General features: G+C 32.0%; 1 long non-coding RNA gene across 1 annotated transcript; it reads left to right on the top strand.

Moving 5' to 3' along the window:
• Positions 1 to 425: 425 nt before the first annotated feature.
• On the top strand, positions 426 to 14,395 carry LOC105550959. The gene is made up of 2 exons (XR_001007805.1): positions 426 to 559; positions 13,940 to 14,395. It is a non-coding gene; the product is annotated as an uncharacterized LOC105550959 (long non-coding RNA).
• The last annotated feature ends 855 nt before the right edge of the window (positions 14,396 to 15,250 follow it).

Genomic DNA, 15,250 nt, shown 5'->3' with positions numbered 1-15,250 from the left:
GCACGTTGTGCACATGCACCCTAGAACTTAAAGTATAATAATAAAAATAAATAAATAAATTAGGTGCTTAATGTTAATTTGTCAAGTGGATTTATAATTAAATTATGCAAAAATTAAGTGATAATATTATATATTATGGTCTGTAAAATAGTAAGAAAGCATCTTGCACATGTTACAAAAACAGTAAATATCCACTGTTTTGAGTTGACTTATTTATAAAAATCTCAGTTAATTCCAGTTAAGTTGAAAAGTTCTGTTTTGGAAAGATTTCCCCCCACCCTGGCTAAGAAGCATTAATGACAGCTTAATCCTGTCACATCTTTTCATGAGAATACTATGTTTTGGCAATGACCTCAATTATAATGCTAGTTTATTCTTTTTCTGAAAGATATACTATGAAACTTTTAACTACTCCACTCCCACAACAGGATGTTCTCCTCTGATTGGCAGGGAGAGTTTGAAGGTGGGCTGGCAGAGACTGTGACCGCAACTGACTGCGTTCTGCAGAATTATGGTAATGAAATTGGAAGCCAACTTTCGTGAAGCAGAAACCCTCAAGGTAATTGCCATGTACTATAACTTTTCCTCCCATTTGGAAAACAGAAATAAACAGCACAGTTTCCCCATGAATCTACTGTATTTACCAGTATTGTTTGTGGGGTATACTTTGCCAGTTGACATTACTTTAGTAAACTTATTATTATATGGTGAACACCTGCCCCATAAATATAGAATAGAAAAGCTATATTATATTTGTGTTTGGTGAAATGAAGTGTTACCCAAACTCAGATGTGGTGAAGACCTTTTGTGCTCTCTATATTTATGGGAGCTACATGCCACTTAACATATACCAAATTTGGTAAGCAAACAGGCTTGACTCAAAGTTCAACTTTACATGATCTTTGTGACCGGAGATTGGGTCATTCAGTTTCTAACGTATAGTTTCAACTAAGTTGGAATTCTAAGTATGTTTTAAATTTTAAAAATAAAATGTTAAGTTTCTTACTGAATAGCTAAATATTGAATTGAAAGACTACTTCTACACTAGATTGATGGAGTTTTCTCTTATTAGTATAGAAAACCATCAGAAGTTTATTTAGATTGGGTATTACTTAGGAAGATAGCATTAGAAAGTACAGCCTTATATTTTCCTATAGCAACAGGATGTAATGGTGAGAAAGAACAGAAGCCAGAGATCTGGACTTGTATTTCTGCTACTTTCTGTGTTCTTAGACAACTCACTTCAACTCTCTGAATCCTAATTCTTTCTTTAAAAATACAACTCTATTCTGTAAGTCTGTTTTTTAAGTATTTAGAAATAACATGTATAAAGACCAAAAACAATCTCTGGTATAGAAAATTAAAACACATTGTTACCATGATTGCTGTTAATACTACTACTCCTGTACTTTTAGTAAAATATCTTATAACTTAATTATTCTAATATCACACTTTCCATTTGTCTTATTGTGAAGATGGAAATAAAGTTATAATTGCAACCATCAACAACAAAGACATTGTTGAATGTCTACTATGTCCAATTGTAGCTGGATGACAGGACTACAAGAATTGTAAAACCAACACGATGTCCAAACCTCTTTCCTCAAGTCAGCTGGTATTGCCACTGAAAAGGAATTTAGTCTGAACCACCTGGAAGAAGGTATAGCACTAGAACTGAGGGTCAAATACCTTGAATTGATTATCAACAATTTCTTCATTTTTCAAATAAAAAACTGTGACCTATGAATGTAAAGGTAACTGAGAAACAGTTACTGATTTATACACACACACACACACACGTATATATTCCAGATAAATGTAATCTTGGTATTGCTAATTTCATGTTGTACTGCCAAGTTATAAAACAAAACATAAACCAATCTAGTGCGCCCATAAATAGAGTCTGGTCATAATTCTCTGCTCTCCTCAGACTGGAGAAAACAATGTTACCAGATAAAAATATAGTGAATGACTGTCTTAACAGCCAAATTGAGGAACCTGTGTCCCCAGTCAAATTCAATGTGAATTTCCTTACTTTTTATTTCATTTAGAAGCAGAATTTTCCATGAAGAATATACTGTAAAGAATGTCTTTATATTATACTCACATTTTTAGTCATACTCATGTGCAATGGAATATTCTATAACAATTTTTTAAAAATCTGAGGTAGCTTTACATGAACTAACGTGAGCAAATCCCAAGACATGTTAGGGGAATAAAACAAGATTTTACAACAATGAGTATATAATTCTATTATTTTTTTCTTGTTCTGGAACTTAGCATGTTTAATTTAATTGTACATTTTATTGTTGTGAAAACCACATTACATAAAGTTTACCATTTTAACCATTTCTAAGTGTGTGGTTCTCTAGTGTTGAGTATATTCACATTGTTGTGAACAAGATCTCCAGAACTCATTCATATTGCAAATCTGAAACTTTATACCCATTAAACAATAATTCCCCTTTTCTCCCAAGCTCTGATAACCACCATTCTACTTTTTGTTTCCATGAATTTGACTACGTTAGATATCTCATATAAGTGGAATCATACAGTATTTGTCTTTTAATGACTGATTTATTAAACTTAGTATAATGTCCTCAAGGTTCATCCATACTGCAACATGTGACAGGATTTCCTTTCTTTTTAAGACTGAATAAAATTCAATTTTATGTATACGCCATGGTTTGTTTATTCATTCATCCATTGATGGACATTTGGGCTGCTTCCATCTCTTGGCTAGTTTCATTTTTTAATTGAAAACATATGAGATATGTAATGTCTACATCCATGTATAATTGGATATTTATGATACAACATATATATATAAACATTTTACCAAAAAATAAGTTTTGAGAGTAGACGAAGATATCATCTTAATTTATTACCAACATTATTTCTCTAGAGGTATAACCACTTTTATCAGTTCATTGTATATCACAAAAATATTTTTTTAAAATGTATGCATCTATGTACATTTAAAATTGAATTATGTATGCTATGATATTGTATTTATTATTCTATTTTTTAAAACTAGCACTCCTTTAGAGTAATATTTGTATCAGTAAATAGAACTTTACCTCATTTGTTTTAACTGTTTATTAAATATATGATTATTCATGATTATGTGGACTGCTTTCACTATTGTGTTATCATTTAACTATTTTTGAAGTATAACACATATACAGAAAAGTATACACACCAGTTAATGTACTTTCACAAACTAAATTCACCTAGATCTGCAAATAGATGATTACCAGCCCCAGAAACTTCCCAGTCACTACTAACTCTGAGTGGCAACCACTCTCCTGACTTCTAACAACATAAATTAGTGTTGTCTCTTTTTGTACTTCATGTAAATTGAACCATACGAACAACATTCTTTTTTGTGTTTTATTTCTTTTATTCAACGTAGTTTGTGATCCTTATTCCTACTGCTGCAAATACTGGCAGTTAGTTTTTTTCATTCTTATTTCCATACATGCCATTGTATGAATATAAAACAGTTTGCTTATTCATTCTGCTTTTGATAACCATTCAGAAAATTTTGATGTGGGCTACTATAAATAGGGCTGCTGTGAGCAATATTGTTCATTTATTCTGGTGTACACACTGCGGTTGGTTCTACAGCTGGCAGTGAAATTGTTGAGTCAACAGAGCATGTACAGATTTAGCTTTAGAAGATCCTGACAAATAATTTTCCAAAGAAAATGTACTAATTTGAATTCCCATCACAGGGTGTAAATAAATAGTTTTATCAGAGGTGTGTGAACCAGAGCAACTCCATCTTAAACAGCAGCTGAGTAAAAGGAGGTTGAAACCTACTTGGGCTGCATTCCCAGACAGTTAAGGCATTCTAAGTGACAAGATGAGATAGGAAGTCAGCATAAAATACAGGTCTTAAAGACCTTGCTGATAAAACAGTTCGCAGTGAAGGAGCCAGTCAAAACCCACCAAATCCAAAATGGCAAGAAGACTCACTGCTACACTCCCACCAGCACTATGGCATGAATAATCCACCCCTTGTTTAGCGTATAATCAAGAAATAGCCATAAAAATGGGCAAACAGCAGCCCTCGGGGATGCTTTGTCTACGGAGTAACCATTCTTTTACTCCTTTACTTTCTTAATAAACTTGCTTTCACTTTGCACTGTGGACTCACCCTGAATCCTTCCTTGCCCAAGAACCCTCTCTTGGGGTCTGGATAGGGACCCCTGTCCTGTAACAGTTTCTTCATTTTATTATCACATTTAGTATTTTCTACCATTTTTATTATAGTCATTGGTGAATCTACAATAGTATCACATTGTGACAGATATACGTGTGCTATAATATGCATGCACCATTTCTAGGAATGCATACTGCACTTCAATGATTGCCTATGGTCAGGGAACTAGAATTTGAATGTGAAGTATATAGTAAAATTCACTTCTCACTTTATAGTTTTTGATACTATTTGAAATATTTTAACATGTGCTATATTATCTTTTTAAAGTTTTCCTTTCTTTCATTTCCTTTTTAATTTCTAAGAGAAAAGTAATTTAAGTCTTTGGTATTAGTCTAAAAACCAGTTCACTTTTTATCCGAAGGCCACTGGGAGTTGGACAATCACATGGGAAGTGTAAAGCTCAAATTCTCTTGCCAGCCCTTAAGTTTTTGTGGACAGAGCAAGGAGATGGGAAACAGAACAGAAGTGAGACTGAAACTCCAGAGTAATGTGAAAAGCCATATATTCATGGCCCTCCCAAATATCTCTTACTCTTCTCTTTACTATCTAATTATTACTGATGTTGAAAGTTTCTTTTTTTAAATATATGTATATGTTTTTGTGTGTGTGTGTGTGTGTCTGTGTGTGTGTGTGTGTATTCCACTGGAGTTCAGCCTAGAGGTATAGAAGCAACTGTCTCTGCCTCCCTGATACTGGCCTATATTTTCATACTGGCCTGACCTGAAGTGGAAATCAAGAGAAAAGTCATCAAGCTGACATATAGGTATGTGACCAAAATTCCTTGTGCTAGTAAAAGAGAAAGAAAAAATAAAGCAAGGAGAAAGTATAGAATTAAGAAGTATGATTTCAAGATTTATTCTTTGATTGAATAAAATTACCCTCAAATGACTCAACTAACAGATGACTAAGGTTTTACAAGTTGTATTGTTAGGGAACTCATACTTGGAAATCAGCTACCTGTGATTCCCTCAAGAACCTACTGGGCCAAAGCTCATATGATTCTTAAGTACTGTTCAGGTTGCAGAGCCTTCCTTGTGCAGTGGGATAGTGTGTTCCCTTGTGAGTGTAACAGTAAAGATCAGTGACAGGAGATGGGTCAAAGCAATGCATTAATACCACCAGTAGAGAAGAATTCCCCATTAATTCTTTTCACTTTATTGGACTGTTTCTGTTTTCCCTAACATTGTTTGTTGTGTAAGATAGAATGGTTAGGTTTATAATTAGAATTTGGCAGGGGTGCTGTGAGGACTCACATCTGAATTTGATTAAGGGAAATGCATTTTACCCAGAGATGCTGGCCCTAGAATAGGATGACTTAACAGCATGTCTTTGGATTGTTCCTGTTGGAGAGAGGATGAGTACATGTTTATTAAGTAAAATAATTATATTAGGTGGAGCTATTCATGGAATTATACACATATGTGTTAACTAGACAGCTAAAAAATAAAATGTGGAAGATATAATTTAACCCCCTGTTTACTCACATTTTGTTTATTAACAGCAAATGTCATCATTTCTGTGGATCCAAGCCTTTACTCCATGTGATTCTGGGTGGTACCAGTGCAATAAGTGCCATCCTATTTTCCCTTTCTCACCTGTATCCAAAAAAAAATAGGTCTGACTTAGCATATTAGCCATCAGTTTGATCACAGTCATTGGCTTATTTATGTGATGTCAGCATAAATTCTTCTCTGGGATTTAACATGTGGGTGCCAAAGGGAGAAGAGCACATATGGGTGCTAAAAGGGAGAAAATACGTATTTATAAATAGCAAAGCATACTAAGCTCAGAGGTAACCTGGTTTTAGAACAGGATTGTTACAGCTCAGGTTACCTGTGAACTTAGTAGGCTTTGCTAATTGTGTGTGTGTGTGTGTGTGTGTGTGTGTGTGTGTATGTGTAGCTTACTTTCCTCTGACCTTAGTAAGCTTTGCTAAGAACAGTCTAGAGTCTTGTGTATACATATTACTACTATTTTTTCCAACATGGAGGAATCTTACCTACAATAAGCCAAATGACCAACAACAACAAAAAAGGAAAGCTGATGAAGCCAAGAGACAGAGTGACTGACTACTATGTGTCCCTAAGTTACTAAAGCTTATGTAGCCTCCAAGTAACCTCCAAGGTAGAATTTTCTACAGTCCTATAGCAAAGGAAGAGCTAATCAAATATAGAAACGATGGCTAAGAGACAAGGTAATTAAGTGATGGAAACCTAAGTCTCTGAATCAGTTGGAGGCACATGGATTTTGGCAGTTTGTCATGGGTATTTGGAAAGTCAGGGTCACAATGTAATTGTACATTTTTATGTAAAGAAAAATGTTTCACCTTGTCACATTCTAAAATTTGTGTCACTGTTATATGAAGATGGACTTATACATATATAACTTTATATATAGCTTGATGCATGGTTTTCTACAGTTTGTCTTTGACTTAAGAATCAACCATAATTTAAGAGGATAATGGATTACTGAATAGTTAGTAAACATTAAATAGTAATAATATATAATATGTTAAACATGCCATTGCTTTTATAATCAAAATATGTGCTTACATTAAGTGAATGGAATATTCATATTATGAACAATATGTAGTTATGATTGTCACAGGTAGAGGAGAAGTGTTCTCTCTTGCCAGGCATTTAACACAGCCTAATAACATGGATAGAGAGATAAACACTCAAGAGGAATAATAAATTTATGTTCTGCTGCTATAAGAGGATAATTTTATGTTTTATTTAAGATTGAAGCTTATGTTGATATTAAAAATTGTGCTTAAAGGTAGGAATGTGAATTAAATTCTTACTGTATTAAGCCTATTTAGCAAGTAAAAATAATTTAGTATATTCAACACATCATGTTTTATAAAGGCTGTATTGAGGAAATGGTTACCTTGCCACCTTAATAGTGGTGTATAATATGAAGCACACCAAAGGTCTAATGCCTTCATTTTATTACTTTTTTCCATTTTCTCAGCTGAAATGACAAAATGAATCTTCCTGGTCTGTGTTTTGAGTGAGTTACAGTCAGTAGCATCCTGTGCTCAAAAAAACAGACTTCACTCAAGGCAAACAGGCGTGGGAGGAAGGAACGTGTGACTCAAAATTCATCTGAACTTAAAAGACTGTCTTTTCCCTCACGCGTCATCAAAATTAGATGTGTTATGTCATAAAGCTTTACCTTCTTACTAAAACTGTGTTTTAAACTGCTTAATTTTGATGACGAGAGGTGGAGTGGCAGAAAGGAAAGCATATGCATTGATTATTTTTTAGTATACTGGAAGAAAAGACTGCATGTTTAAGCAATATAATTTGTAGGTTTTAAGATTATTTGATAAAAGATAAATCCTCATGGGCTTCAAAAACAGTAAACCTATTAACAGATCTAATATGACTTGAAATCATTTTAAATACAGTGTGTACATTTCCAATGCTTGATTAATAAACTGCTGCAAGTTACTTACCCATTAGCTCATCAAATTGTCTATTATAAGGAGCCTTTGTATATAATGTAATACATGTTTTTAAATGGATTATTTAAGAAATTTGATTTTAATATTCTTTCATTATTTTCTTTTTAATAATAATTGACTCTTAATTATAAATTTCTCCTAGTAAAAATGTATATTAACTGAATATGGGTTTTATAACTTTTTTTAGTGCCACTTTAAACTTTTTTCAGAAATTTAAGTCTCTCATAATTTGTAGTCATGAAGAATACATAGTTTATGCTGTTTGTGTATTGGAGATAATGTAGAATGGAATATTATTCAATGACACACTTCATGCTAGTGCTGGTCTCTTTCACTGTAGTGAAGTCACAAATGAATTTGCTAAAATGTATTAAGGAGATTTTAGACGAATAAAATAATAAAGATTTTTTAATTGTTTTTCTACTCACTGAAAGGTTATACTTTTTAATGATACAAAAAGTATTTGGAATATTCTTGCATATGAATTTGTAAAGAAATATTAGTTTCTCTGCAAAGTATTTTAAGTAAAACTCTGCTTGGAAAGAGGTTAGATAAACTTTGGAGGACCCTTCAGGTTCTTGAGTCAGTGATTCTGTGATGTAAGCAAATAAGACAGTATGGATTTGAAGTGGACATGTTTCAGCCAAGTCCTTCTATGAGCCCAGCCAAGCCAGTCATCTGGTTTTAATGAACCTCCTTTGGAATGCAAAAATTTTAATGTTTTGCTTGGGGCCACTATAGTTTTAATTATTTGTATTTGACATGTGTTGAGCAATAGCTAAGCACTAGTGATTACCCAACACAACATTTTATGTGGTGCTTGCTTACTTTAGCCTGAAGTGTAAAATATAAGCATTTTTCAGATAGGGTAAAGGGAAATCATTATAAGGACAGGCCATTGATATTTCTGATTGAAGCTTAAAAACATTTAGAATAGTTTAGAGTTAATATGACTTACTGTCCATGTTTTTGCACATATTCAGTTATCTTCAAAAATATATATTAAAAAATTCTGAATCATGCAACTTTAAATTAGGAGATTGTGAATACTTGATCATAACCAGATGTTTTGAATCTCTACTAGCTAAATACAAAAAGGGAAGTAGATTAAATTGCATAAATTAAGAACAGTTACTGCATTGAAAGGGAGTGAATTAGTACCTAAATTTTTAAGTCCAAGGACCTGGTTTTTAATGTCAAAATGTTTTGCAGATATCCACATAGTAGCTATGGTAATTTTTGTAAACTCTGATTAGGAAATTATGTAACAACTAAAACTATCATGAGGTCAACGACATTTTAAAATAAATTTATATGTTTAAAAATAGAAAATATCTAGTCATTTAAAAATACATGAATATGAGAAATATTATTTACTAAATCCACAAAAATGTACATAATGATTTTTAGGATACCTTATTGTAACTAAGAACTCCCTGAAGCTTGTTTCATCTTGAGTACCAGCATTGTTATTAGAAATTAATCAAACATATTTAATATCTTATTATTATTTAAATAAAGAAATTCTCAACATCTAACCTATTTTTAAAACATATATAAAACTATATAAATATAAATAAATAAATTGATAACTACAAAACAATGCACATGCTTCTAAATATGTTGAATGTAGATCATTAAAATGTTTTTTCTTTATCTGTTATGAAAAGCCAGCATATACACTGCTAACCTACATTATAAGAAAATGTAGACTCTCTTAAATCTCATGGATAGATAGTTTTAAAGATTTGTATTTTAGACATGAAAATATTCTTCATCATTTTTATTATGTATAATATAAGGTATTTTTTCATTTAAATTTTTATCATTTTACGGTGCTAATCAGAAACGCTTAAACTAATGCTTTTAAAGCATGGTTATAAGAGTTTGGGTTTGGGCTTACTTCCTTTTGCATAAATGTATTCTGTAGTGAGAAACATGTTTTAAATATATAGACTGTACTTCTCACGGGTTTTACTGATATTATAAATTATATGCAAAAGAGAATGAATTGAATTATCACGTGTAAATCTGTCATTACTATTATAAACATCACTTGCTTCTTAACACAGAGGTAATACTCTAATATTAGCCTCTAGAAAAAAGATCAATATAGTACCATGAAGTGTAGTGCCCATTCTAAAACCCAAAGGCGCAGTGTTCCAATTTCTTTTATTCTATAAACTCAAGTCAATCAGTATTCATAGCATTCTGCTCCATTACTAACAGTATTCTAAGTTCTGATATGGTGGCAACAAAAGAGGAAATGTAAATGGTTGCTGAATTCACATAAGTGAAAGTATGTGTACTGAGACTGCACTCATCTACTATAGTTTCGTCTACAGTAGTCTCCCCTTAAACACAGTGGATACTTCAAAAATCCCCAGTGGATGACTAAACCATGGATAGTGTCAAGCTCTATACAGTATATACTATGTATTTCCTGTTCATACACACCTGCAATAAAGTTTAATTCATACATTAAGCACAGTTAGACATAGATAATAACTAACAATTGAATAGAATACTGTAATAATAGTTATGTAGATGTAGTTTTTCTCACTATCCCTCTCTCTCTAAAAATTTCTTATTGTACTATACAACTGGTAGCTGAAACCTTGGAGAGTAAAACCACTGATAAGAGAGGACTACTGTAGCAAAGAAGGAGTAATTTTTCTATGCCAGTTGGCCAGTGATAAGAACTTTACAAGTCTGACTGTATTATCATTACAAACAAGCTGGTAATTCAATACATCTTTATATTAACAGGGACTGGCGGGATTTCCACTGACCTCCTTTTTTTTTTTTCTTTTTCAGTCCAACCAAAGCAATTTCTTTGGATTGTTTATGAAACTTGTATTAGACTTCCTGTTCACAAGTGTCAGTTGCACTAACCAAATAGAGTTGGGTGATTTTTCTTTGCTCATAAAGGTGATAGTTAACATGATTAATACTAGACTATTCAATGTTGGTAGACGAATCTGAATAATTATGATGACAGGCTTTAGTATATTAATGAGGGTTTCTTGGGATTACAGAGGATGAATAACAAGAACAAATTGTGTTGACAATACATTCATAGATTTTTATCAACAAAATTAAATAATTATTTTCTTATCATCCCTAGCTTAGTAAGTTATCACTTCATTCTGCCAATTTTGAGAGCAAAAACTTTGAAGTCATCTTTGATAGCAATTTTTCTCTTATAGCGCACATCAATTCATTAGCAAATTCTGCCATCTCTGTGTTCAAAGTTTGTACAAAATCCATGTACTCTCACAGTCTTGACAATTACCACCTTGTCAATGCACTCGAAGTATAACAATAAACTCCTAATACATGAATAAAGCATGGAATAAAGTACATTCCCAGCATGTAAGAAAATCAGTGGGTGACTGAAACAAAGAAAAAAATGACTAAGGTAGTGTAAAACTATATATGTGTTTTAATATGTTAATAAACAATCATGCTTATTGTGTATGTTTATTTTAAACACATTAAATGTAGCCTTACAAAATCTAGAATAAAATAAAATATTCTAATATCATGCAATCAGTTCATATAATAAAAGCATTTTTTTTTAAATATCATATCCATCAGTGATCCTCAGTAATGCTGTATTTCCCAGGATCTGCAGTGATTCAGCATATTTCTCCAAGTTTGCAACATTTCATGACCTGAGTTTCTTAAATTTAAGTGCTAGAATGATTTAGGTATAACTCTCTAAAACTGACTATGATAGATCATAAATGCTGCTTCTCATTTTTTGGAAAAAATTATATTATTTAATATAATTAAATATAAGTTAAAATGACTATTCTTATTAGAAAAATGTATCCATCAAACAATTTTAGGCTTTTATTTTGTAATTTACCATTAAAAACAAAGAAAACTATCTTATAGGACCAATAATGTTGGCCAAATAAGAAATCCACTAGAATTGTTACACATTTAAATCTGGTAGATGAAATGTTTCTTTTTTTGTCTCCATCTTTTTTCTTTTTTGTTTTCGTTTTTTAAAATGAAGTTTCACTCTCCTTGCCCAGGCTGGAGTGCAATGGAGCAAACTCAGCCTACTGCAATCTGGGTCTCCCAGGCTCAAGCAATACTCTTGACTCAGCCTTCTGACTAGCTGGGATTACAGGCGCCTGCCACCATGCCCGGCTAATTTTTGTATTTTTAGTAGAGATGGGATTTCACCATGTTGGCCAGGCTGGTCGCGACCTCCTGACCTCAGGTGATCCGCCCACCTTGGCCTCCCAAAGTGTTGGGATTACAGGCATGACCCACCGTGCCTGGCTGTCTCCATCGTTTTTTATACTTTATTAAGGTATAATTTACAAATAAAAGTTATATATATTTATGGCATAAAAAGTGATATTTTGATACATGTATACATTACAAATTGATTAAATCAAGCTACTTAACATATTCATCACCTCACATACTTTTTTTTTGTAGTGAGAGCATTTAAGATTTGGTCTCTTAGCAATTTTATGTATTAAAAACTTTATTATTAACTACAGTCAGCATGTTATATATTATATATTCATAATTTATTTATGTAATTGTAACTTTATATACTTTGACCAACATTTTGCCATCCCCCACACCCAGCCACTGTCAACCAGAATTCTACTCTCTGCTTCTATAAATTCAGGTTTTTTAGTTTCCACATGTAAGTGAGATCATGCAGTACACATCTTTCTATTCCTGGCTTATTTTACTTAACAGTGTTCTCCATGTTCATCCATGTTGTGTAAATGAGAACATTTTATTATTTTTATGGCTAAATAGTATTTCATTTTGTATATAACCACACTTACACATCCATTTATCTGATGATGGACACAGGTTAATTTCGTATCTTGTTTATTGTGAATAATGCGGCCATGCACAAGAGAGAGCAGCCATCTCTTTGACATACTGATTTCATTTTGGGGGCTATATACCTATATACCTGCACGTGGGATTGCTGGACAATAGAGTAATTCTATTTTTAATTTTTTGAAGAGCCTCCATTCTATATTCCATAATGGTTGTACTAATTTACATTCTCACCAATATGGTACAAGGGTTCTCTTTTCTCCACATCTTCCTCAATACATGTTATGTTTTGTGTAATAGCTAGTCTAACAGATATCTCACTGTTGTTTTAATTTGCATTTCTCTGATAATTAGTGATGTTGAACTTTTTTTTTTTCATATATCAGTTGGTCATTTTTATGTCTTTTCATTATTAAGTTCTTATAAGATGTATAGTTTGCAAGTATTTTCTCCAATTTTTTGGTTGTTTCTGCATTCTATTGATTTATTTGCTATGCATTTAACATTCAGTTTGATGCAATCTCTTTTGTCTATAATTGCTTTTGTTGCCTATGTTTTTGGGTTCATGTACAACAAAATACTGTCCAGACCAATGTCAAGAAAATATTCTCATAGTAGTTTGACAATTTCAGGTCTTATGTTTAAGTCATGAATTTATTGTTTTAATTTTTTGCATATGGAGTGAAATCAGGTTCTAATTTCATTCTCTCGCATGTGGATATCTTGTTTTCCAAAACCATTTATTGAGGAGACTATTTTTTTTCCTGTGTCTATTCTTGGCAAGTTTGTTGAAGATTAATTGACTATACATGTGAAGATTTATTCTTAGGCTTTCTGTTTTGTTTCATTTTTCTCTATTCCTGTTGTTAATGCCAGTACCATCTGTTTTGATTAGCATGGTTTTGCAGTAAATTTTCAGATAAAGAAGTGTGATGAAAGTGTGATGCCAGCACTTTTGCTCTTTTTTGCGCAAGATTGCTTTGACTTTTTGGCATCTTCTTTGGATTTTACAAATTTTAGATTTTTTTTCTATTTCTGTAAAAATTGTTACTGTAATTTTGATAAGGATCGCATTGATCTGTATATTTCTTTGGGTAGTATGAGCATTTTAATAATATTAATTATTTCAATCCATGAACATGGGATATCTTTTCATTTATATGTCTTGTCTTCAATTTCTTTCATAGATGCTTTATAATTTTCAGTGTATAGATCTTTCACCTTCTTGGTTATATTTATTCCTAAGTGTCTTTTTAAAATGTCATTATAAATGAGACTCTTTTCTTGATTTTTTAATCAGATAATGTATAGAAACACAATGATTTTTGTATATTGATTATGTATCCTGCTACTTTACTTAATTAGTTTATTAGTTCTAACAGTTTTTCATTTAAATGGTATTTATTATCTTTCAGTTTCCAGGTGCTGTTCTCAGTCCAGGAATACAATGACGAATAAGATAAAGGCCCTTATTTCAGAGCTGACACACACTATACGTAATGTATCAAAAATGGTTCTTGCTATATTTCTGTTTTTATTTGCAAGAATATAGATAGCATCTGCTTTGATATAAAACTTTTATGTGTCTTACATAGTTGATTTATAAATGTTCTATCTATAAATATAAAACAATAAATTACTAGTAACAGTTGGCTTAGGAAAACTTTTAATCATGTCCTACATTTTACAACTTGTAATTTCTACCAAATGTTTGTATTTTTATTAGTCTTATTAAATATAATAAATATTTGCCTGACTTAACATATTTTAATAGAATTCTTCATATGTTTTGCAGAAAGCTAATTATGGTTTTCCACGTGATTTTTCTTTCATATATACAGTATTATTTAAAATAAATTTTTATAAAATAAGCCAAGTGGTTTTTATTGTAATGTATATGTTACATTAAGAAATAATATACATTCTCTAATGCCATTTTATATGCTATCTTCTAAGCACTAAGTTTATATTTACCAGGAAAAGGTTCAATTTGGTGACTTAAGTAATTTCTTTTCTATTCCTTATTTAGAGTTGGCAGTAGTGTAGGCGTATGTCTGGGCCATTCGCCCAACTATGCCAGTGGTTCCCTTTCATTTTCTTTTCCTGATTCAGCATCAAGCATGAGTTACATATGGTCACCAATCTTCTAGACAAAAAATAGCTAAAGAAGAATAAATTTTTCCACTACATTACTCATCTGGGACTCCTCTCTGTGGTCAGTACCTGTATGGAAAAAGAATTAAAAAAGTGTTTTCACTGATAACAGTCCTTCAAACATATTATTTTTTCAAAAATCATCAAACCACAAAGATAGTTCCAGTCAGACATCCAGATGTTTACTCTGAGTCAGACAGTAGCTATCAAACACTGTGGTAAGGGATTCCCTAAGTAGGTAACCAAGTTTCTGTACACAACAAAGGCTCTTAGACATGGATTTGAGTAACTAAGTTTTATTTAGTTTGCTGACTTTTAAGTTTCATTCCATGACTTTTTTGACTACTCTGTACAAAATTTGGAGCTATTTTTTGTAATAAATACAATGTGGAATAGAGCGAGTTCCCACAATGAGGTAGTTCATAGATGCATCAGATGTGCTTAAGAAACTATAAAAATAGCTAAACACCTAGACACATTATAATTAGCATCATCAGGTATCACTGGAACAATTTAGAGGATAAGGGTATCACATATGTTTGAAAATATCAGGAAGTCTTCACAAAATTGAT

This window comes from Mandrillus leucophaeus, unplaced genomic scaffold, assembly GCF_000951045.1.
Source record: "Mandrillus leucophaeus isolate KB7577 unplaced genomic scaffold, Mleu.le_1.0 Scaffold50, whole genome shotgun sequence".
In the NCBI taxonomy this organism is placed as follows: Eukaryota; Metazoa; Chordata; class Mammalia; order Primates; family Cercopithecidae; genus Mandrillus; species Mandrillus leucophaeus.
The sequence above is the reverse complement of the archived record's forward strand: the minus strand, read 5'-3'. Positions and strand labels throughout refer to the sequence as shown.